Genomic DNA, 26,257 nt, shown 5'->3' with positions numbered 1-26,257 from the left:
CATGAGTAGCCAGACAAGTGGGGTTACATCTCAACTGTGCTTGTCTCCTGTGAAAGAAGATTGGGATCAGATTGTTACAGAGTGAAACAGATAAAAAGGAAAAATAAGTTTGCAGTAAATGAGATGACAAAAGAAAAACTCATACTTTGTACCAATATTGAGCAATATAAGGATACTTAATAGGACAGTTCCAAACATTCTGCAGTCGCAGAATACCATAAAGGGCCATGTGCATAAAGGTAATCTGAAATACTGTATTCTTCGTATTGACAGGACTTTCAGTGAAGTGACATGATTTCATAGCAAGGTACAGAATGTCCACATCTTGTTAAAGTTGGTTTCAAGCCGATTGGTCAGGCATGGTTAACTAGTGGGGTTTTTTCTGAGTCTGGTATACGTCTGTTCATTTCTAAACCTACAAGTGCCTCTAGTCACACCTTATTGAAATTTTTGCAGCAATAACATCAGCATCATATATTTTACATTATATTTAAATTCCTGGATATTGATGTGACTCAGGATTTCAAACTCCAATCTACTTGTATGTGCATAATCAATACAATTTCATCTATCGTGTATTAAAAAATGGTCAGCAGATTTGAACTATGTTTATGATACACATTCAATATATTGGAGGAAGTAACATAAAAGACGTATTTTGAGAAACCTCATAGTGAGTTTATATGAGGCTGACCTGGATGTCATACACGCATATCACATCTTTCTGCATCTGCAGATACTTATATATAATGTATAATGTTTTCTGATAACATTTGAAATATACTTACAAGTAATATCTGCAACAAAGAGAGACACTCCTGTTGAGTTTGTTCTCTGCTGGAAGCAAAGAAATGCCATGAAACATTCTTCTGGCAGTATTTTACGATAACTATGGAGTGGACTAACATCTTTAGACATACATGTACCATCAGGAAAGTATTGCCCAGAAATTTCAGAATAAAATTACTTTTATTTTTAACACAGGGACATATTTCAATAAAGTTATTAGAATGTAAACTTGATACAATGATGTTGACAGCCATCTGACAGTGCAGTAATGTTTGATGTCGTGATAAAATGAAAACCCAGTCCTGTTTTATCTGTTCAGTTGTAAATTCTCAAGGAAAATTACACTGCATCTTTTCCATGCTATATGATCTGTAGAGCGGTGCATTTGTAGAATTACAGTTATGCTCAACGGAAAGTAGACGATGAGATTAAATGATACCTTACTCAATTACTAATTTACATCAGACACTTTATTTCTAAAACTACACTAGTACCTCACAATATTGCTGACGAGCGGCAAGTTCTCAAAGACAAGAATAACAAATACCAGACCTAAATGATTCCTTAACATAACAGTCGCTTGCCTGCTTCTCTGCCGACATGAGTGCCTTATCTCTTTCCACTGGTTTATTGCCGTAATCTTATACCACAATACTAATTACACAGCGACAAAAAGACAACTGTAGTTCTTGCTGAAATGAACGTCATCACCGGGGTAGACCGGCCGACATTGTTGAGACACTGCTCAGTAAGTGTCAAGTAGATTGGATTTTTCAATCTTTAAGATCATGACTTCTGCTTTTGCCAATTTTCATTTTCTTTGACACTAAAATGCCTTAAAACAGATTTAACCCCTAATTCTTTGTATGAAAATGCCTCGACCTAACCCCCCTAATTCTTTGTAAAACAGGTCCACACTTACGATTGATAACAATGGGTATTTTGCCAAACCATGGTGGTGAAAATGTTACAATCAACTGCCACTCTGTAATTTGTGCTAGAGTGAAGATAAGTGTGGACAAAAACATTTGGATAAAACTGACTTAATTTGGCAATGTTATCACGCATGGGGGTCTCTAGCTATGTACCATATCGCCAACTTTACAATTACCTAAGCTACTGATGATTAATGTGAAATACTGTCTATGTGTCCACTATTCTGTGTATCTCTTCTAGCATTCAAACAGTGGTGCAACTATTCTCATGCATACTCTTCCAAGTACATTTGATTGGGATGTTTAACGTTTTGTGTTTATTATATCCAATCAAATGAGACTTTGTCTATCTGTTATTCAATGGCTCAAAATTGATGAGGGTCAATTACAGATTTGTATAATCCTCTACAAGATTTACTCGCCAAACCAGAGAAACCATATAATTATTCATTGTCTGTTTCAAGATATCTTTGCAAGAGCTTTTCAGACAAAATGTTTGATTCATGAATGATGAAGATGTTTCATTATTTGCCTTTTATATATCTCTTTGAGAGGCACATATGTTACTTCATACTTCAGCCAACTTACAGTTGTCTTTTTGTCGCTGTGTAATTAGTATCGTGGTATAAGATTACGGCAATAAACCTGTGGAAAGAGATAAGGCACTCATGTCGGCAGAGAAGCAGGCAAGCGACTGTTATGTTAAGGAATCATTTAGGTCTGGTATTTGTTATTCTTGTCTTTGAGAACTTGCCGCTGGCAAGCAATATTGTGAGGTACTAGTGTAGTTTTAGAAATAAAGTGTCTGATGTAAATTAGTAATTGAGTAAGGTATCATTTAATCTCATCGTCTACTTTCCGTTGAGCCTAACTGTAATTGCAGTCACTCAGTAAATTATGTACGTGTACATAATTTCATTTGCATAAACTTGCTACATTTACAGGTTGACAATGTTTAACAGAACATTAACCCTTTGAGCGCCAAAGTCACTTTTTGTTTCCTTTATAAAATATACCCCCATCAACTTTTTTCAGAATTTTGACAAAAAGCTTGAGGCAATGAAATGTGATGCCCAATTTGTCCAAACTTTAAAAAAATTATAGAAAAATTCCTAAAAATTTGTAAAATATTGCAAATAAAATTTTGGCGGGAAAATCATACCACTCCAAGGATTGATAAGAGCTTCTGAGAAAACTGGATACTCATGTGACCGAAGTGATTTCAGTGGTAATTGGAGTTAAACTGAGATCAATGTTCAGGTCACATCGGTTTGTGTATTTTGTGAATTACATTGTTACACTAGAGCAAGTCATTGGTTGTTGTGTACTGTAATAAATGCCTTAATGGACAGTCCCTGAGGACAGTTCAGTTAAAATTCAAGGTACCAAAGTAGTTTTACTGTCCAAGTGCGTATCCTCAGTTTAGTTCACTGTGTTGCATTGTATTTCATTGATATTCCATTGGGCAAAGCACATATTGTATTTACATGTTTTATTTCACATTTAAACCCGTATTTGGTTGGTGTTTTGACATTACAGGTCTGGTGAAATGAACCTGTACTGCTGAGCTATTTAGCTTTCGGATGGCAATATTGTCACACTCGCAACAAAATGTCTTCATAAAAGTATGCGCGAGTGCGAATTTTTTATATTTCTATGTGTTGGGTCAATTCGGGGTCGATTAGCTTAACTAAGGCCACGCCCTTAGTTTGGTCATGGTTGGTACACTCTGACATCACAACGCTGATCATTGACATTGAATTTGAATTTGAATTTTTCATCAAAATATATATTCACAAGCGTGAAGAATCGTTTTGATAGAATTTTCACCGCATTCAATTATTCATTTATCGCATTTTGCAAGTGTTGCGAGCGTTAGTGGGAACAGAGTATACTATGATACTTCGTTATACAAGCCGAAACCCTAGAAGTTAAGCTTATTCCCCGTGGGGAGCTTACCAAGGTGTGAAATACTTACTTCCCGTTATCAGTGTTATAAGATTCGACGTCGCGCAAACTTCAGAAAGTCGAAAAAAGTCGACTGGAGAGGGTTTGGAGACACGCCCACATTGCATTTTCCTTTTGCAATATTTAATAATCGCGCAAGCTAAATGATAAAAAGAAATAAATATAACTGTTCTATAGACCATCAATGGTATTTCTGTGATTTTGCAACATGGGCGTTTCACCAGACCTTTAAGTTTGTATACATACTGTACCATGTTACCATAGAATGACCATATTTTCCTTTGATTCTGTCTTCATCGATACATTGTACATGTACATGTACACTAAAGATTTTACCTGTATATATAGACAGATGCAAGTCCATTAAAAGCTTGATTGTACTTGATCGAGTAGGTAATGGTGAAAATAACACCAAGAAAATGCAGAGTGAATATCATGTATACATGAACAAAGGAGTGTATGTGTACTTCACAACCACATACATGTATCTGAGAACAAATACTTTCAACCTTTTCTGCCATGTACATGTAATATCAAATGCTAAAAAGACTTTAGTCCATTAATTTTATTGAATGATGAAAAGTAGTAAGCACAAAATTCATGATGTGAACTCATCAATTCTATAAGTTATCATCAGCAAGAAAGAGCAGGCAATAAGTTTTCTGAGCGTTTGTGAATTTTTGTTCCAGACTGAGGGGTCAACAGTGTCTTAGTCAGCTTTCTCATGTTTTCCCATGTCTTTCAATTTCATATGAATCAATGAATACACAAAGTATCATGCTCCTTATTAACAAGGTGTATATATGCCGTCTAAGTTGTACTATCAATATTTGGAAATGGAAATGATAAACTGGTCATTGGTAAACTGATGGTGGCCTCCAAACTCTGCATTGGGATGCATTCCAAGCTGGCATAATGTACCAGTAGGATGCACCAGGATGATTCATGCATAGCTCATACTCATATTAGTATTTTATGTTATTTTTAGAGCCTGAAGGTAGATTGAAACAAACTTGTATATGTGGACTGGTGTTTACAATCAAGCAACCTCATACGATTTGTTACTCACAACATGTACATGTATGTACAAAACACCAGTTCATTTGTCACAGCTCATTCTGTCAATTACACACAGCTGACTGTCGATTGATAACTTGCAATTGGCAACTTCTCAAAGACTACTGGCTGAGTGGTTCTACTTCAGAATGAAAAGGATTCAGTATGTTCTACAGACTCAGTACACCCAAGAATTAGGGAATTGTGTACAAACAACCCTACATGTACAAATGCATTTGTAAATACACGCATGTATATTTGTGCTCAAGTTTTTGTTTGTACCATTGTCCATTCGGATTAGGGGTTTAACTATTGCCTTGATATCTGCTATCGATAGTTTAGAATAGGTTTTATTTAAATAATATGTATACATAAAGTTTTGAGGATTTTCCTCATTTTCTTCCACCTCTCTTCTTGTATAAAAGCAAGCAGTTACATATGTGATTTGATATTGGATTAACTTTATAGATTATGTTCATTCAAAAGTGATGAAATTTGCAAATTTGTACTTTTTAGTTTTCTTTCATATTATGGTAAAAAACTTCTCTGGAATCAATTGTGGTATAGCTTTAAACTTTAATTTGAAGATGACTGTTCAAATGTTGATGAAATTTACAATGTAAATTTACTGGTGAAATTTTCCGGTTTTTGGTCAAAACTTTATTATGCATGTTTGTTGCATAATCTATCTTTTTTAAACATTAATTTTTAATAAAACCCAAGCCTGTTTCAGATGTCATCATATTTACTATTATGAACTACATACAATGTACATGCACTGATTTCACCCCTACATCAGTCAGTAATTGTTTTGAAATTCCTGACAACAATAATATATGTTAATTGTCATATACTCTACCAGATAGAATGGGATTATTGTCATCAAATTTCAGCAAAAAATCAAAGCAAAGCTGTATCAGCAATTTGGTTGCTTGGTTAAATTCGTTCAGAAATTGTGTTAATAAGAATGAGGATACAAGGTAGATGTACCGGTACATCACTCCTACATCAGAATCTAGAAGTAAAATATAACATATCACATTTAGTCTTTTGGTGAAAACCCTGTGAATGTGTCTGCGCTATTGTACATGTAAATACAGTAGGGACATTCAAGTACCATTATCTGATGGTGTGATGTTCATATTATCATCTTCATATCTCGGCATTTCTACATTTCATATCTCTGCCATGTTATGATTTCTGCAATATGACTCTTACTGCAATATATTTCCTGCGCAATGCTTTTGTCATTTCATCATGGGCCATACATTACTGTATTTGTTCATGTCACAGACTTGCTGCAGACAGTGTTCATACTTTACATATTAGTGGCTGTTAAGGTACAACTATACACTTAAATCTACATTTACTACTGATAGCACATTTTAGCTGAATGTACAGAACCTCCCCTCTTGTAAAGTAGAACGGTTGATGCCAATCCTCTTTTGACAGAGTGAATGATTACTGCAATTCAAACACTGCTGTGTATACCCAAACCTGTACTCTCATATTTTACTGTGAGTCATGTTTTTTCACATCTCTGTGCAAATTTTATACAAGAAGTGGGCATGAAGTACCTATTTACCCTTAACCCTACAATTACATTTCATGATCATTTGATAAATTTTGTCCCAATCATGATGCTCAGTTTTTAATTCCATGAACAATGCGCTAAAAGTTGTTTTCTATAAACTTTTTTCTTTGGGTGTGGTAAATTATTTTATGTTATTGAAACATCATCAAATGTGTTCATGAATGTCCTGGACAATATTCCCATTTGCAAGATATCAGGGTTTTCTGATCTACCGTAAATACCAATGTACTATTGAAGCGTATAGAAACTTGTCTCTTCTGTGAGCTTTCACCAATGACATCACCTTACCAATATATCTTTGTGCCTCAGAGGAGCTGTGAAAAGAGCTCCCTAACTCATCAAATTTTCTATATCAATTTATCACACAAGAAGTGAGAGACAGAATTTTACCTTTACATATTAACATGGAAATTAATATAGGATTTCTTATTCTCTATCCCAACCCAGGGATCATTTGTGTCTCAACTTAAACAATGATAATATTTTATTTGTGTCAAATTTCTTTGTGTCCTGCATAAACTTTGTTATAAAACATTGTACCCTTTGATTTAAATGAACTTCATTTAGATCAACACTTATAACTTAATATTATTTTTTAAGAATACATGTATCTTTGTGATCATGTCCTTACAGAATATTAACATGATTGATGAAATCAAAATTTGATTTTTCACCTCTTACTGTAAACACAGAGAATATTGACAATTTAGTAACACTAAATAAATCCAGTAATATTGGTACTGTGATATTTATACAGTGACCTGCTATTGATAATATTTATTATGAAAAGGATCAAGGTTTTTTTTTTTTTCGATTTAAGCAGTATTCTGTGTGAGAAAACATTCAAATTCAAAAACATTAGGCATAGCGTTCACCTTTCCCAGTGAATATGGATCCATTTTCAGGGAAATGGAGGAAAAGATTAAACAATTCCCTTTCCCTAATAAAACAATAAAAATTGATATTAGGGAATGGGCACTGTGCAACCATAGAGAAGCAACTCCCAGCAAATTTGCCAATATCTGAAATTGACAATGGTTACCATCAGGTCTCCACATCATACATGTACTTGTAACATGTTTGGGGGAAAGGACATTTTCAATTTTCCAAAAAACAACATGCTACATGTACATATCTCATTTACAGTAACATTTTTTCCAGTTTTCATTTCTAATTTCTTATTCTATTGCTGTGATTTGAAAACGTTGTAGAGAATACAGTACCTCATGTAGTGAGCACAGGTAGCTGTGAGTACAGGTAGCTGTCTGTATTCACATTATTGTAACTGATGGCTTGGTAGTCCACTGTGTTCAAGAGTATAGCTGTGTTGCTAGGCACTTGTACTTTACTTGATTACTATTATATTAGAAATAATCTTTGGACCGTGTGATTTATGGCACTTGTGTTAATGCACCAAATTAAATTAGGTCACACCAGCACCTCAAAAACTAGTGCACTACATCAACGAAATTAGGTCATAGCAGATGATTGTATAAAACATGTGAATATTATCTGCCATCTCAGACGAATAGCGACAGACCATGTCCCATCACTAAAGGGACAAAATAACTTTCAATTGAAAAGTTTAACTTGTGAACCTGACCAACCCAATTTCCTTTTGTTAGTTTGTGATTTGTGTTAATCTTCAAATTTACCCAACAGTAGTCAAGATTTGATTTTAAGAATACAATCTCTAAGACAGACAAAACCCATTGCTCTCAGCATTCTCTCTGATCAGCCTGATCAGACAGATGTGTGAACACTGTGCATGTTACAGTACAGCTATCGGTCACATTACAGACTACTGCTCTTGAACACAAAGAAAGCCAATGCTATATGGCAGCGTTTTCCATAGAGATATCCACCACTCTCTAATTGACAGGTCTTCTCTGTGATCAATCAACACTGTGAAATACTCAGCTCAGCTCAAAAGAAAGGGAGAAAGTTACAATCTAACGGAAGTAGATTGATTTATTGTCTTGGCAGTTGATAACGTGACCAATATGGAAAGCTCTTAACAACACTAGCATCAATTTTAATTTGATTTATCTTGTTACACGAAGCATTTAGTTGAATTGAATTCAACATCATTTGATTCAATTCCCTCACTGTTTGAAATGAGGAACTCTCAGAATAATCGTCCTCAACATCTGAGATAAAGGGCAGAATCCTTTTAGAGACTGGAATTCAAAGCACTTCATAAATTATGCAAAAATTCTGTATTTGCCAAGGAAAACTGCTTTGCACTGTAAACAGTATGGTTTGTGATACAGTATGTTTGCAAGAAATAAATTGAAATTCAACCTAAACAGATCTTCTATGTTAAGGAACATTGCTGGATTATTTTCTACTGTGTAAATTTCCTTCAGTGGACATAATGTTTTCAGAATAAACTCACAAATAACCAGAAAGGTCTCTCGTGGTTTAGTCTGGTAATTCTAACGACATGATTGTATTGACATTGACATGTTCAGCACCTGCAGTATTGTGTGCAGTGTATACATCCTAATAGAATGCAGAAAGTGTTCTGTGCCAGTTGATATCAGATATTGAATAAATTGCGTCAGCGTCCAGTAACAGTTTTAGCTCCCATATAATATGCATATGTATATATGCAAATGGGAGGTATTCGTATAAGGTGGAAAAATGTGGTCTGTATGTATGTATACATGTATGTATGTATGTATGTATGTCCGTCCACATCAAAAACTCCTAAACCGTAGCACCTACTGTCTTAGTATTTGGTGTACAGGTGCACCTAGGGGTGGAGATGTGAATTTGTTCAAATGAACATGTCAGTGCCAAAAATATGCAAATGAGGGGAAAAAAAGGAAAAATCCTGCAAATGGCTAAAACTCAGTAAGCAGTGGTCAGATTTGGTTGAACTTGGTATGCAAATTTCTTTAGGTATTCTAAATTATGTGTGCAAAAATTGGGATGAAATTTGCATGTTTGTATTTTAGGGTATTTTTTCCCGTTTTTAGTCAAAAAATCTTGTTCTCTGAAATCGCTCGTCTGATTGCTATGAAACTTCATATTCATGTTCCTCAGAATGACCTCAGTCATGCTTGTGCAAATTGTATTGATATTGTCATATTTGTAATTTGGGGGCAATTTCATATTTTTGATAAAAAAAATTTTTTATCCAAAAACTACTGATTTGATAGCTTTGATATTTGGTATACAGGTATCTAAGATTAATCCCAATATAATGTATTGAAGGTATGTTGAAACTGGCAATTTTTTTATTTTGGGGCAATTTTTGCCTTTTTTGGTCAAAAAATTTTTCTCCTAAAACTTGTGATCTGGTAGCTTTGATATCTAGTGTACAGGTTCCTAGGGTTTATGTTAATTTGATATATTTAAAATTAGGATGAAATCTGCAATTTTGTATTTTGGGGGCAATTTTTCTCATTTTTGGTCAAAAAATTTGTTTCTCAAAATTTACCAGTCTGATTGCTTTGATATTTAGTAAACAGGTTCGTAGGGTTTTTGTTAATAAGATATATTGAAATTAAGTTGAAATCCGGAATTTTGAATTTTTGGGGCAACTTTGCAAAACTTTCAGTTTTACTGGGATATCTTTCATTTTGTATTTTTAAGATTTTTTTTGGTAATTTTATACCTACTGGAACTAAGAGTATATAATGTGGTGATTTAGTAAGCATTTGATATGGTAAACTGTATTTGGTGTTGAAATGCAGTAAAAAAATCCTGGCAGATTTTGAAAAAATTCCAAACAAATAAATAAAAAATTCAGCCAGAGAAGGTTTGACAAAACGAAAAGATGGGAGAGTGGGGAAAAAGAATGTACAATGGATCAGATAAAAAAGATACTGTACTGTACGTCATCGATCTTCCAGACACCGTCCCTTATCAAATAGTCCACCCCGATGTATTTTTGTGCGCAATTAACCATGCAGTGTATTTTAGTTTAAGATGTCAAGTTAGGTTAGGATTTGAAAGGGATGGTCAAGTTCACCACAGTTTAATTTTATCTCTTGTTTCATCATCCTTGTGTAATTGGTTAAGTTTGTAAGTTGTTCCAGATGTTGATGCACCAGCTGTTCTGGAAGAAAACAATGTTTACTTTTCCGTGTAGGGTTTCTGAGTTGATGATTGTATGTTGAAATTTCTCCATGTATCTGGTGTATAGGCAAAGTGTAAACATTGGTTGCATGTTATGTATTTCAGTCTTTGTCAAATATTGTAAATGAAAAATCAAGAACAGTTTACTGTGTACTTGTAAAAGATAACATATTTGTCAATACATAATCTGCCTTGCAGATTGATTGTCTTAAAGATTATCACAGGAGTAGAAAAGGAAAAGAAACTAATCAACTAATCAAATTGCTGTAACATATTCACTCTCAGTGCCTGTATAGGTCTATACTTAACTATTTTATCATAACATTCAGCTGTTCGTTATCTCCATGAGCCAAGGCACACTTGGGGTCAATGTCATACTCTGATAACTATATGGGAGCGAACAGTGATGTTGTCACTATTTTTAATAACATTTGGAAGAAAGTTTTTAATCTTCATCATGATTTTGGTATTGGCACAACCACGCAGTCATACATACAAGTAGCCTGAATATGGTATAATTATTAATATCATTTTGAAAAATTGAAATAGACTGAAAAATTAAAAAAATGTGGCTTTAATCAGTAGGGGGAGCTTGATCAAAGTTGTTATATAAAATTCCCTCAGTTTTCTAAAAAGTTGCCTTTTTGTCAAAGGTTATTCGGTATAACAGTTGATTCCAGGGATGTGAAGTTTTAGAGAACCTGGAAAACAAAAGGCCAAATCTTCATTATGAAACCAATACGGTGTTCTTAGAGGGCCTCTATGACTTTATATAACAGCTTGATATATATATATATATATATATATATATATATATATATATATATATATATATATATATATATATATATATATATATATATATATATATATATATATATATATATATATATATATATATATATATATATACTCTCTGTGCCCAAGTTCAGAGGTTGCCATAAAGCCATTATGGTGATAACCGGGAGGGCACGTTGTATACATTTTTGTGTATATATATATATATATATATATCATCAAACATTTATTCTAGGATTATTGTGATTTGCAAAAATTGTTTTATTTTGGGACCAGTATTTCTCAGAATTATGTGTGATCTACAGACTTACGTAAAATTCCATGGCATTTGCTCAGAGAGATGGCAGTTTGAATTTTCTTGCATCTACTGTATTTTCACACTTTTGTGGTAATATTTGCCACAACAATGAAGACCTTTGGTTTTGTGTCTATATGGCTACTGTATAATGTACATGTACTGAATTTGCATGCTGTTGTGCTGTAGTGTGTGTGCTCTTACATACATGTACATGAAATACACTCTGCTACTCTTGTACAATTATTTCCATACCACCTACACTGTATGTACATGAAATACACTCCAGTGTATACTGTCTAACCCAAGCATTCAAATGAACCGTCAGATCAAATGAATTATGTATTAATGATAACCTTCACAAAAAGGTTACAATCATAGCTTTCCTGATCCAGCCTATCATGTAGATTGCAGAATAATTTTGGTTATTTTTTACAAACCGAACCCTGGGGAAATGTTACTCCTTCGTAATGTATTATTCATGGCAGATCGCCATGATTAGCACTACATGGAGGTGTTCTACTCTGTGATGTAATTATCAAGCTGCTATTCAAGTGTACACAGACTTGCCAACAATGTCTTAGGCTGAACTGTATGCTGACATCAATATCACTGAAAAGTGTGTAGGATATTAAGCTAATGCCTGTGTCAGGTTTTGCAGACACTCTGAAAAAATTTGTGCGAAAACTAGCCACATTCTGACGTGTTTGTGCAATTACATGACATACAGCTACGAGTCATCACCTGAAATTGCTTTCCACATACACGCAATTACCATGGAGAGAGTGAAGACTTGAATTTTTATAATCCATCATCAAACATTTATTTGACAATTTCCAATGAGTAACAAAACTAGAGAAAAAAGGACCCTCATGGATTTTAGAATTGCATGTAGGTAGTTTTCAGACTTGCATCCAGTCAAATTTCATTATGGTTTGCAGGATTAGATGTTCAGTACGAATGTTTTAGAATGTACCGGTACATCTTACCACATTTCAGAATGAATTCAGATTTCAGAATGAATTCAAATTTCATAATGCATCTAAGCAAGATTTCAGGATGAATATGAATTTCAGAATTGCTTCAAAGCAGATTTTAGAATGAATTTAGCCATATTTCAAAAAGGGTTTAGCAGTCAGAATGAAAATAACCTCACTTCCATCTATCATTCTCAACGAAAGACTTCACCGAAGTCCAATGTGCACTTCATACATGTACAGTGATTGTGTACACAATGCGTGCATTCAAATTGTTTTGATTGCTGAAATTCAGTTACATGTGCATCAATGAATACCTGCAATCTTTACTCTAAACATAAACAGTATTCATTTCAATAATTATAAATAAAATATACGTGCATGTGAACTATTGATATTAAAGGTATACAGTCACCTGTAATCTAAATATGCCCATATATGGTCAAAGGGGAGTTCCTTGGTATTCAAAATGCCTATGTGAGGGCGCTGTTTTTAAAAAGTGGCCACCCACTTAAAATCTGTGATTGGTTAAAGTCTTTATTTCCATGGTAACTATGGCAAAATTGGAACAGGTGACAGTTTACCTTCAAGGTAGAACGTACCTTGGGGACAGATTGTTGTCCTCTCAAATTTCTAAAATTCTTCTCTGATATACCATGTGTGGGGGCTCATTTTAAAGCTCTTGGAGAAAAAAAGACTTTCACAATCTTAATTTTTCAAAAATTTAAAATTGAATTTTCCATCCATAGAGTTAACACAGGAATGGCAGCCACTTTGAATTTCAAATTTTGCGAAATGTTGGGTAATATGTTTTGCTAGTTCCAAAACTTTGCACGGTGACCCCAAGTTCTTATTGTTGACTTGGTGAGAGAATGGTTTAAAGTTTCATTGAGGAAAGTTTGAGCAAAAGTTTGTCTTTCACTTTTCGAGGCGCATGATACCTTAATGAGTAAATCATTAGTGTAGATTTGCATATCTTAACATGCATTTTATTCATGAATATTCATTTTTCTCAGCTTTCCTGTTTTTTGTTTTCCAAGGGAACCAAAATATATATTTAACCCTTTGAGCACTAATTTTTCCCGCCAAAAATTTTGGTGCAATAGTTTACCAATTTATGAATTTTTATGTAATTTTTTCATAATTGTGGACCAAATGGAGATCACATTACACTGGCTACAGCTTTTTAGCAAAATTATTGGAAAAAATTGACTGGTAGACATGTACATGTGATAAAGGCGTCAAAATTTGACTTTGGGGCTCAAAGGGTCAAATATTTCTGATACACACTTTTCTTTTACAAACTTTTATGGTTAAGCTTTTCCAACACACTCAGCTCCCACAACCCTTTTATGCTTTCCATGGGATGGTTTGACCTATATACTTACCATCGGGCAGTTGGACCTGTTTACGTGTAATAGGGGTTAAAAGCTGTAAAGATATTCTTTATGTGTTGCCCACTTTACACCTAATAATACCATTAGCTTACCAGTACATTACAGCAAAATTTGCATAGCCATTACGTGCAAACACAAGAAAAGTATAAATGCACAGTTATAGTCTGTCAGTGTAAAGTGCTATTGATGATATGTGATGTCCAATCACAGTTAGTGAACATTTAAAAGGTGTGTGCACAGCTGCCTTGCACATCAAGTACCATCTACATGTACCATACTAATTGCTAACTAAGTTGCTACGTGTGCATCTTGTATAGACATACTTTGTAGGAAGTTTTTCACATCTTTGCAAGGTACTCCATGCTTAGCTTGCAATGTTCTTGGTTTAAAAAGATCTAGGATCCACTGAATGATGTCAGGTAGTATGGTACATTATGATGTCACTGTATACAGATGTACTGAAGTGGCTTAGAGCTTAGCTGTAGAGAAGCTAAATCTAGCTAAACTACCCAAGGTCTAGCAATCAAAAATTTGATCATTCATGCCCATTCACATATGAGGATAGGATAGCAAGCATATCTGTAAGGAGTCTGTCCCTTGGAGGTAGATTTACATCCAGTGTGTAAGATGAAAGCTTTGCCTACATATTTTACAACCTAAAATCAGTGTTATATGTAATGTGTTATTTTGGTCGCTACAACTACAGCAACGTCATAGGAATGTGTCTAACTTGACGTAAAGTGGAGAATTGAGATGTAACGCATTTGACAGACATCAGTTTCAGATATTAAAACTGGATACTTTCAAATAAGCTTTCCAGTGTACTTGGGTTTGCAATTAGTTTTATTGCTGTACTCACTGGCTGGTGTGCTCACCAAAATTTATCTTCTGTTGTGGAGTCAAATCATTGTGTGCAAGTACTAGGTAAGGCCAGTTTGTATTTTATAATCAATGGAAATTTAAACCTTTCATAGAAGTCCACATCAAGAATAATAAAATATACAATAAAAAATTAAAACTATAGACAACAATAGACTCTTGAAACCAACACACAGTTATACAAGTAGTAAAAAAAGAACATGTCAGGGTTTAGCACCCCTTTTTCTGAAGAAAATTGCGAGAAAGAGAGAGAGAGAGAGAGAGAGAGAGAGAGAGAGAGAGAGAGAGTGTGTGAGTTAGTTGATGCCCTTTATGTTTTGTAAGTAACAGCAATAGCAGTATAGAATAACCTGTAATAGCAGTAATTGTGAGAATCTCTGTCAGACCTAGCAAGACAGTGGTTACTGTCAATTTCTGGTTTCAAAGTAACACAGTACATTTGATACCTTGTGGAGTAAAGATAGTGCGTGACAAGGCATTGAAGCTAGAAAGAGCATTTTCATCAATTTTCATTGAATTATCACTTTAAAGTTATCAGTTTTTCAATTTCAAATTGATTTAAAGTTATTATGTAAATATACATGCATTCAGGTCTGTTAATAACATGCATGAGCACGTACACGTACATGGCTGTCTTCAAATAAATTAAGTTGGTTGATCATAAAATGCAGCTTTACCAACGCCAATACCTCTAGACACTTTACTACTGTGGAACTGCCATATTGCTTTATGACTTGGTCAAATCATTGCGATGGTAATTATCCAATCACATATCAGTGGATAGAAATGTGATTACATACGTATGGAACAGTAGTGAACTACCTCTTAGTTTTAATGTAATGACAGAATTGAAATTTTATAATGCTAACTCTTTCTTCTTTTATTTTGTTTTGAAAAAAAAGAGAGGCTTTCTACTCAAGTCAGAATATTTCTAAGTTGCAATGATCCCACAAGTACCGATACTAGTCTCTAAACTGTTCAGCACAAACTTAGGCAGATACAGGACAATAAAGATGCATGCTGTTATTTGATCCAAATCATAAAAGTGTGTTGCTGAAGGTCAGTAACCCACAACTTTCTCCAGTAATTTGCCTTGAAGGGAAAGTTGTGACTTCAGGTTCCAGCCATACATATATTATATCGGACCAACTAGGCAATAGAAGACATTTACAGCTAATAAATGGATCTCACTTCTAGTACCCTAAAAACAAACACCAAAAAAACAGTATGAAAACCAAAAAAAAAAATTATCACTGCATTAATGCACAATGCAACCATACTACAGAACATCAGATACAAAGTACCAAACAAAATTTAATAGCAGATGACGTCTCTGGTCAAACTCTTGGAATCAATATGACTGGGATTTCTTGATACAAAGAATTTAAAACACCAGTGAAATTGACAAATACAGTGGCACTTTTCATCAGGTAAATGTACATGTGTAGGTGTGAAATAAATTCTTAGAACATGTGTAGGTGTGAAATAAATTCTCAACCCAGTAGTAGGCTTCCTGGCCTTGTATTGCCAAGAGGTTTGTTTACAGACTACATTTTTAGCATGTCCTCACTGCATAAAATCAGTAAGGAAAATTGTGGGTGACAGAACTGCAGCAAAAAAATAAGAGGATCAAATTTTTATTTGTAATGTTTTCATAGTCACACGACAGAACTGCAGCAAAAAAAATAAGAGGATCAAATTTTTATTTGTAATGTTTTCATAGTCACACTGTTTAGTGGTGTGAGACAGAGGAAGAACTAAAATAAAGAGCTGGTCAGATGTACATGTACATGTATCCTTTACAACACCAAGCCAGTATCCTTCCCCAAGCCCCAGTATCCTTCCCCAAGCCAGTAATTGGTGCAGTCCAATTGTTTTCATTATGGTTTGATGCATTTACCAAGAGACCTCAAAACAGAGACACCTGCATGTAGCCATGAGATAAAATATGCATAATTCACAGAAATAGGAATGTGTTGCCATTACACTTTAGATTATTTTTAGATCGTTCCTTGCCAAAAGCTTCCTCAGTGTGTGCTGGTAAAAGTTAATCTGTAGGTAAATGTACATGTGTCCAATGATATATCAGAACAGTCATGCTAATAGATTGTGTTTGTCTGATGATGATCCCTATATTGCATATGTATCCAAAACACCAGATGATATGTCAGCTTGGCTGATACCAATGAATTCTTTACCACTACACATCATGGTCAATATCCTGCATAGGATGAATTTACTTTGAGTGAAAGTTCATAGAGCAACACGACCATTTAGATTCAGACCTATGCATGGACATACAGCTACAAATTGAGGTAGCTTGACTGTTAGCGATGTTTGTAGTTACAGCTTGCACCTAAATCAACTTGTTTTGAATTGTGCAGTTCGTTTTCCATACATCAAAGATATGACGTCAATTGTGAATAATTGATACTAATTCAGAAAAGATCAATTGTGAAAAAACTGATCAGTCAGACAGCCAATTTTAGTGACTGGTCTTCAGAAAACATGAATCACTAAATACAGCAATAGATTTCTATGAGCCATTCTGCAAATGTCAGAAAATGTCTTGAATTTCATGAAAATTAAAATTGACACTGCTGTTGGACACAAAAGGACACTATTAATTCTGTATAATGGTTTTAGGTTTTAGTTAATTCGGTATTCACAATTCTGTAAGCAGCAGCTTGTCATGTCTACAGGCAACTCTCTACATTGAGAGAAACCTATATGTATACCCAGCATACAGATTATAAGACTCCCAATATTTTGTGAGTTGAAAATCACTGGAAACTTGACGTGATATTCTAATTAATTTAATTGTAGAAAAGGAAGTACATTTTTGTCTGTTCCCTACACTATGTTGAAATATCAACTTGTAGCCTTACCCAGTGAATGGTGTTCAATAGGCTGTTATTTTGAACAAAATAAATTTCAATCTGGACCAGATACTCAGTTGTCAAAATAACGTTTGACATTACACTCATATTGGCAGTACAAAAACACCACACTAACACTACAGTACATGAGAACATGTAAATAACAGTATCTGATAACTAGTCAGTTTCTCTATTCTTCCAGATGCTAGGGTTTTCTTTGTGATTTCCTATCAGCTGCAGTCTCAGTCAATGAGCAATGCTGTATGTACAATGTACATGTATATCACTCAAGCCACTGGTTCACACTATTCAACTGCAGAGGGTGAATCTATCCAACAGTAAACTATTGGCCAGTTCAAGTCTTACTATAGTGTAATATACAAAAAAAAGACCAATATTGGCATACACACTTGGCACTGTCTTAGTACATATACTCTTTGTATGGAATGTATTCTACATGTACAGGCAAAGCAGTGGTTGGCAGTACAATACCGGACAAGGTAGTTATGATTATGCACACAAATTTTCATCTCAAAACTCAGTCTTACCAGTTTAAGATTTGTTTAGACATTAAACATGACATGATTGTAGAATACTGCTAGTATTTTAATAGAAAAATGTGAAGCGCTGCATGTATTAAGTGAGAATGGCCAACTCTTTATGGTAATTTGTAGTCCACAATGATACTGTATGATATTAACCATTTTCCAAATAAAAATTATTCTTTTCAGTAAGTAATATATCAGAGAACCCTTTCTTTCTCAAACCATTTCTTCCTGCCATGTGTTTCATACTAACCTGTCAAATAATTTGTCCCTGTAAACACTGAGTGACATGTACCGCCATGGTTGCAAGATAAGTGACATGTCCTGCAATGATTGCAAGGGAGATTGGCCTGTCAAAGTTCTCCATCTCATTAGGGAAAATTGTCTCATTCAAAAGCTCATTATTGAGTGAGTATATGAAATATTATGTCACATACACACCAGTTCATCATAATTTGTCAAAGTGCAGCAATGCCATCTCATCCAGGGGCCTTGTTATCATCAAATTGCTTTAATAGTACTTTCCTTGATTATTTCAGTCATGGTAATTAATAGAATTATGCAAAACACAACCATCCATCATAGTGTTGTCTTGGCTGTACATGTTCAGCTATCTATAAGGTTCTTTGTTAGATATAGTAAGGTGTGTATGACAGCAGCTGCTGCAAACAGAAATTCAGACACATTTAGTCGGCCTATACCTGTATTTACTGATACAGTTTGTGGATGATGAGTTAAGAATAATTTCCAGGAGTCTTGCCAAATATTGGAACTAACAGTCATGCACACTTTAATGATGAAACTATAATGACATTCAGAGTCAATCCTTTATTGTCTGGGACATTAAATTAATCACTATCAATATTGTCTACAATGTTAAAGTTCGTAATATCTCATCAATGATCAGCAGTCAATGAAAACCTCTTTCATATCTTTTAAATCGCTATTTCTTAATTAACTTTTTTACTTCACAATTGAACCATGTTTCTGCATCACCATTGTAGTTTGTCCATTACGTTGTAGTTTGTCCATTACGTTGTAGTTTGTCCATTACGTTGTAGTTTGTCCATTACGTTGTAGTTTGTCCATTACGTTGTAGTTTGTCCATTACGTTGTAGTTTGTCCATTACGTTGTAGTTTGTCCATTACGTTGTAGTTTGTCCATTACGTTGTAGTTTGTCCATTACGTTGTAGTTTGTCCATTACGTTGTAGTTTGTCCATTACGTTGTAGTTTGTCCATTACGTTGTAGTTTGTCCATTACGTTGTAGTTTGTCCATTACGTTGTAGTTTGTCCATTACGTTGTAGTTTGTCCATTACGTTGTAGTTTGTCCATTACGTTGTAGTTTGTCCATTACGTTGTAGTTTGTCCATTACGTTGTAGTTTGTCCATTACATTGTAGTTTGTCCATTACGTTGTAGTTTGTCCATTACGTTGTAGTTTGTCCATTACATTCGGTATTCACAATAAATATAGAAGTTCCTAGCATCCTGTTTTATGGAGAACCCTGACATTATTAAAAAAGAACATAAATTAGCTAGTTCCTTTAATTTGAACTAAAAAACGAAATGCAGTACAACTATAGATAGCCTGAGAGAGAGAGAGAGAGAGAGAGAGAGAGAGAGAGAGAGAGAGAGCTAGGCAGACTTGGAGATGACAGACAGACAGGCAGACTTGGAGATGAGAGAGAGAGAGAGAGAGAGAGAGAGAGCTAGGCAGACTTGGAGATGCAGTGAGAGATGGAATCAGTCTTATTGCAGACAGAAAGACACCGACGGTGTACATGACAAAACACAGCACATTACCCTTTGACTCCAGGGACACAGCCTACAATCATGAAATCACATTTTCTAGAAATGCAAGTGCAATCCCCGGAGAGCAAAGCTAGCCTGATAAAGGGCATTAGGGTTAGGTAATCTGCAAATATTGGCTAGATTCTGAAAGCTTGTCAGAAATAACCTCCATGTCAAGTTCTCCGCTTTCAGAAAACTCCCCCCAGGGGTATTATGTCAGAGTTCATTTCTAAGATCACTGATGACTGTTACCTGTACAGTACCACATGAACGCTAGACGGCTGTATTTCTGATCAGGAGACTTAAAATGCAATATTGGATGCAAGCTAGGTGAATCCATGGCAACACATTCTTGGAGCCTGTATACAGACAAGCTATTATCAAAGCTTTCATTTGTGATTATTTATCATCATAGGATGTCTACTGATCAATTTTCATCTGTAGGAATTATGAATACATGTATGCACTGGATGGTGACATTTTCCATATTTCTGGGCGCAGTGAACTTGTGACATATGAAAATAATTAGCACATCGATAATAACATACTTGTAGGAAATGTTACATCTTCTAAAGTGGTACACGTACATACTCTTGATATAGTATACAGAACACAAAGACTGCAAGTTGCAACCACATCAATTACAGCCATGTGTCTGAGCAATATTGTGTATATTGAATGGATAGATTGTACTGTACATTACATGTACTTGTGTGTATGTACCTGTATACTTGGTAGTAGTAGAATAGGCATCAGGGTAAGTAATGAAACTGTTTAGTATACATGTACAGTAGTCTATAGTACACCTACAAACAGTGTAGATGTACATGTGACAGTGACTTCAGCCTCCAAGGTTGATATCTGCCATGATGTTGGTGCTGGGTATCGTTTGATGTATACATCTGTCCTGTTGTTAGAAGCACTTTGCAGGCACTGATTCAGGCTGCCATGGTGTTGGTGCTGGGTATTGTTTGATGTATTCATCTGTCCTGTTGTTAGAAGCACTTTGCAGGCACTGATTCAGGCTTATTTTGCAGAACTTCCAGCAGAACTGTGTCCCGGAGAAATATTAAAGCAAACAATATTGATCAGAAACGCTCACTTGAATGAAAACTGACCTGAAAAGTATTGAGTATGCTTGTAATAACATGAGTAAATATTACACTGCAAAAATCTATTTTTAAACTATGAATACACATAATTGTAAGTTATACAGTATTCTAAAATGCTAGTTTCATTAAAAGGAGTAAGTTTATATTAGTGTTTCATGATTAGTTGGTATAGTAAAGTTGAAATATCGACTTTTTTGGCTTTTGTCAATCCACGTCAGATGCATTCATTTCTCAGTGGCACATTTACAGTCCCTAAAGAAACTACTCAGCTCAAATATTGTAATTACGTATCCATAAAAAGATGGGAAATGAATTTAATCAGAATTCTTTGTGCTGACGTGGCTAACGTAAGCTTGTAAATGGAGGTACTATAGTCGTCAATAGGCTCTATATGCAGGGAAATGAATGTCTAAAACTGTATTTTCTTCATTCTCTGGTTACTCCAGTGTTGCACACACAATACATACAGCCATCTGTTTGTATTTGATTTGATCAAAGTATGTGAGTATGTTATTTTTGCAAGGTGATTGCAGTGAGAAAAATACAAGCATATTTCCAGGTAAAGAAAGAGTTTGAAATGAACGATAAGAGATGATTTGAGATGAAGATAGGGAAGTTGATGCTGTCTGTTTTCTTTCCTGGCAGTATTCCACTTTCATTATAGAGAAGTGTGTGTATGCATGAGTAATTGCAGATTATATCAAATTATACAGGTATATTGGATCAGTGTAGAGTTAGTGTGGTTTGTTACAGCAGATGACATTGTGACAATATTCTGTATTCTAGTCAAGAGTTTGGATTGAATAAGATGACATGAAGATAATTCATTGTAATAAACACACTGTACACTTGAGACAATTCAACCCTGTCGCCTCTTCTTTGATGTTATTCCATTTTGTTATGTCAGAAATTCTTGCTGTAGATTTCAAAATATGAGAATTAATGACGTGGTTATCTTGAGAAGTTCTGCTAAATGAATGAATTTCTGTTGTGTCTTTCAGACTCTGAGGCAGGATGTCTTCAAGCGGAATGAAAAAAGCAGTAGAGCAGTTACGGAGAGAGGCCAACATTGAAAGAATGAAAGTGTCCAAAGCTGCCGCTGAGCTGGCCCAATACTGTGAACAACACGCAACAGAAGATATGCTACTGACTGGAATCTCACCAACAGGGGAAAACCCATTCAAGGATAAAAGCAAATGTGTCATACTTTAGAATTAGAAGGACAAGAAACAACTATGCAGTAATCCCTTTCTATCATAAGTACATCTTATATGTGTAGCTGCCTAGCCAGTCTTCAGACATCTTCTTTGCATAACAATCCATTTTGTAATTGTTGACATCAATAATGTGAACTGTTCTTATTCTCCTGGACCGTTAATCGTACGTTGGTCGCTAGTTCTACATGTATGTGGCATTTGTATTCCAAGTTTAGAACCGTTGTGCTTCCACACTTGCCAAACAATCTATCCAGAGTCTCAGCTCTACCACAGATTTCTTACAGGGCAGTGTCTTCTAGATGAACTCTTCTCAAAATGAAAATACGTGTTCCAGGTTGTATTGTATGTTGAACCAGAGAAGGGTTGATTAGTGAAATCATCACATTTCAAAATCAAGGAAAAAAGAAAATTTATTTCACTTATCAATTCAGAACCTTGTACAAGTCAGCTGAAGGTGTGAGTTTTGATGCTCATATTTGTGAATTGCCGCTCACTGTATGTAGTGACGACTCTGACACGTCTTCAACAGTTGCCAGCACAGAAATTCTGTGACTGAAATACTTTTAACAACTATCATACAGCGACTTCTAAGTGAAAGTCCCTTACTGTTCACAACAAAATGCATCACAACTCACTATCATTCCGTCACAGATAATCTTCCGTTGTCTATGTCAGTTTATCAGTACATGTGATATGCTTTTACACAATACAAATACTCCAGCTGTTTTGAATATTGTATCTGATTTTATCCAAGAATTTACTGGAGACTCCAAGACTGGACTCTAAACTCACCAGAGATTTCTATCCCTGGACTCCACAGATACACAGTATTGACTTTAATCTGGAATGTTTTACAAAGCAGTGCTAGGATGGCTGATGGATGAATTGTTACAATGCCTCAGATTTTGAGATGAAATCTTAGTTTATGAATGATTGAGACAGTATTCCCATTTTATGATATTCCCTATCACCTCATGGTGTTTTTTTGTAGAAGATTTAGTGATTTGTATGTATTCACTTGTAGTTCATGAGAAATCCTGGTCAGACCCTGCAGCTATCACTCTCAAGTGACAACCACTAGTGATCATTATGTACAGCTGTAATGGGAGCTGTATTACCTGAATGTTGAAACAAACTGGGTTTTTGATTACACTTTATTGAATTTGTACTTGTAATTTTGTTTTAATGCACTGTAGAAACTAAAGTGAATTAGTCAGGGTCTTACATCAACGCACACTTTGTGTACTAGGTTAGAAAAACCCTTGTCAGAAAAATTGCTTGAAATGTGATACAACAAATTCAGTGAGCAAACCTTGTCATGTAGATAGATGACTGGTTGTTAAAGGTCCTGATAAACTCTCAGTACAGGTGTTTTCATGTACAGGGATACACTGTTTAACCAATAGCAGTGGGCATATTCTCAGATCGGTGATGACAAAAATTCAGCATTAGAAAAATATAGCATTAAGTAGCTATGAGAGATCACAACAATTTACATAATTGTTTACAATTTTTTTTTTTTTCGGGGAAAAACTGGTTACTTTGTCATTTTCACACTGAAAGAAAATCTGTCAATATTTCCTCTTCTAAAACTTTGTAAGCCACATGCACATTAGATTTTATGCCATTCAAAAGCTTCACACAGATCCAGTAATGTATTTTAGTCGTTATCACTGTTTTCAGGTGTTGCTTGCTGTCTTTATTTCCCACACTTGACACATCTTATCATGAAAGAAGGAAAGTGAATGGAAAATCAATAGAATTACTGAAGACATGAATGTTGACAAAATGTTATGTCATTCTATTTTGTATAGCCTGTCCCTTCTGTGGTCAGAAATTTGAATCACAATCATGACAATAATACATGTACATCTACCGTGTCTATTCTGTATGTAAGTTTGGATCTTCATGCACAGTTGTCTGTTTTTGTGTTTGGAATTACTATCTCTATAATGTATTCCAACATCGTTGATATGTTAGAGCAATGCTCTCCCTTGTTACCATATACTTAAAACAATTGTATTTTGCAGTGCTTCCAAAATGATATTGTCAAGTTATTTTATTTCAGAAAATATGAACTGTTCTCACTGTACATGTATATTTGATAGTTTTCATGACACACATTTGACATGGTCTGTAAAAACCTGTCCAGATCTTTCCAAGGATGGTTTACCTGTGTAGAAAATACCAGATCCCCAGCCTAGCTACGTGAATGTAGCAAGAAGAGAGTGCAGATTTCACCCTACTGGTGTTGTCAGGTGAAATGGAAAAAATGTTCAATGAAGGCATAGGTGTGATTTTCTGTTGAGAAACAAAATGTGAAGAGAAGGCCATTTCAGCATTTCAGAAAGTTCAAATGACTCAAACCAGTTTTAGAAAGTTGCAGTGACATCATGAGTCAAACCAGTTTCAGTAAGTTCTCACCATATCAGATCAGTCTTCTAACATAAGGATGATGTAACATTTTGCTGTCAGCTTTAAATGCTTACCCGCTGGTTGTGACAAAAATTAGAAGTCGGCTCTATTCTAGGCATTTGTCTCATACCTTAACATTATGCTAGCTGAAAATCATCTGTGTTCAGGGAAAGTGTTGAACAAGTACAGTGCTGTCCATGTCATACTCTACTGCTAGGCTATAGACGATGTAGATGAACTCTTACGATGTAAGTCTGTTCAGAGAATCATGAACAGCTGTGATGTGAATCTAACAAATAAAAAAGGCACATGATTTGTCAACGGTCAAAATCCAATCAATGCTCTCAGTCTTCTATGTCCATGTCTTCTGCTCTGTAGGTCTTCTCTTACAAAATACTGGGTATTTAATTTACAGTCATGATAACGTAGCAAGATACAAATCCACCAGTAAGAATTGTTGCAGGATATTAGCTCTTGCATATTTATTTCACTTTATCATAAACAAATTCAAAATTAGTTTTTCAAGCTGTCTTCTACAGATATTGCACAAACACACACAAGAAATCCTGCAAAAAAAGTAAACTTATTAAACTTATCAACAGGAGGTATCTACCCGTAGTATCTGAATTAAAGGTCTACCAGCGTGTAGGACAATGCTAGTGAGGTAAATGGTAATTATCCAATAATATGAAATCACTTCCTCAGAATCTACTTCAAAATTAATCAATGTAATCATGATTTTATATAGCTGAGTAGATTTTTTAATCTTCAGAATCAAAGTAGTTTGTAGAAAAGTGTCTACTTGACACAGGGTAAGAAACTTACTGATAGTTTTGAAAATCAAATAATAATTAGACAATGGAGTTGCTGTAAACATTTTGAGTAGACAATCATTGCTATTGTTAATGTCTGATGTCTGCTTCAGCTAGAATATCTTTGACCTATTCAATATTAACTTATTAGTATATTATTAGTATTTCATGTCTTTTGTAAACTTTTTCCTAACATTCTTACCACATACAGTATGCATGGAATAAACTTTTATTTGCCAAAGAAAAACTGTTGTATTCTGTTATTTTGCATGTTCCTTGCTTTGAATACAAGTAGTGGGTACCAAATTACACAGAATGTGAGTTGAGATCTTTCATGAAAGATGAAAGCTATATGCTGGATCACATTATAGGCAATGGTGACACTCTCTCAGAAGACTGCAAAACAAATGTGCATCACTGGCTCAGAGGACTTTGTACAACAAATGTTCATCACTGACTCAAAAGACTTTGTACAACAAATGTGCATCACAGACTCCTCAGACTTTGTACAACAAATGTTCATCACAGACTCAAAAGACTTTGTACAACAAATGTTCATCACAGACTCAAAAGACTTTGTACAACAAATGTGCATCACAGACTCCTCGGACTTTGTACAACAAATGTTCATCACTGACTCAAAAGACTTTGTACAACAAATGTGCATCACAGACTCAAAAGACTTTGTACAACAAATGTGCATCAC

General features: G+C 34.8%; 1 long non-coding RNA gene across 1 annotated transcript in view; it reads left to right on the top strand.

The window, feature by feature from the left end:
• The window catches only part of LOC139119814 (uncharacterized), a 41,935-nt gene extending 16,137 nt beyond the window's left edge, over positions 1-25,798 (top strand). Inside the window, exon 2 of the long non-coding RNA XR_011548998.1 lies at positions 22,109-25,798. This is a non-coding gene — a long non-coding RNA (uncharacterized lncRNA). The remainder of the gene's footprint in view (positions 1-22,108) is intronic.
• Positions 25,799-26,257: the final 459 nt, after the last annotated feature.

This window comes from Ptychodera flava, chromosome 20 (genome assembly GCF_041260155.1).
Source record: "Ptychodera flava strain L36383 chromosome 20, AS_Pfla_20210202, whole genome shotgun sequence".
In the NCBI taxonomy this organism is placed as follows: Eukaryota; Metazoa; Hemichordata; class Enteropneusta; family Ptychoderidae; genus Ptychodera; species Ptychodera flava.
This window is presented reverse-complemented; position numbering and strand designations above follow the sequence as displayed.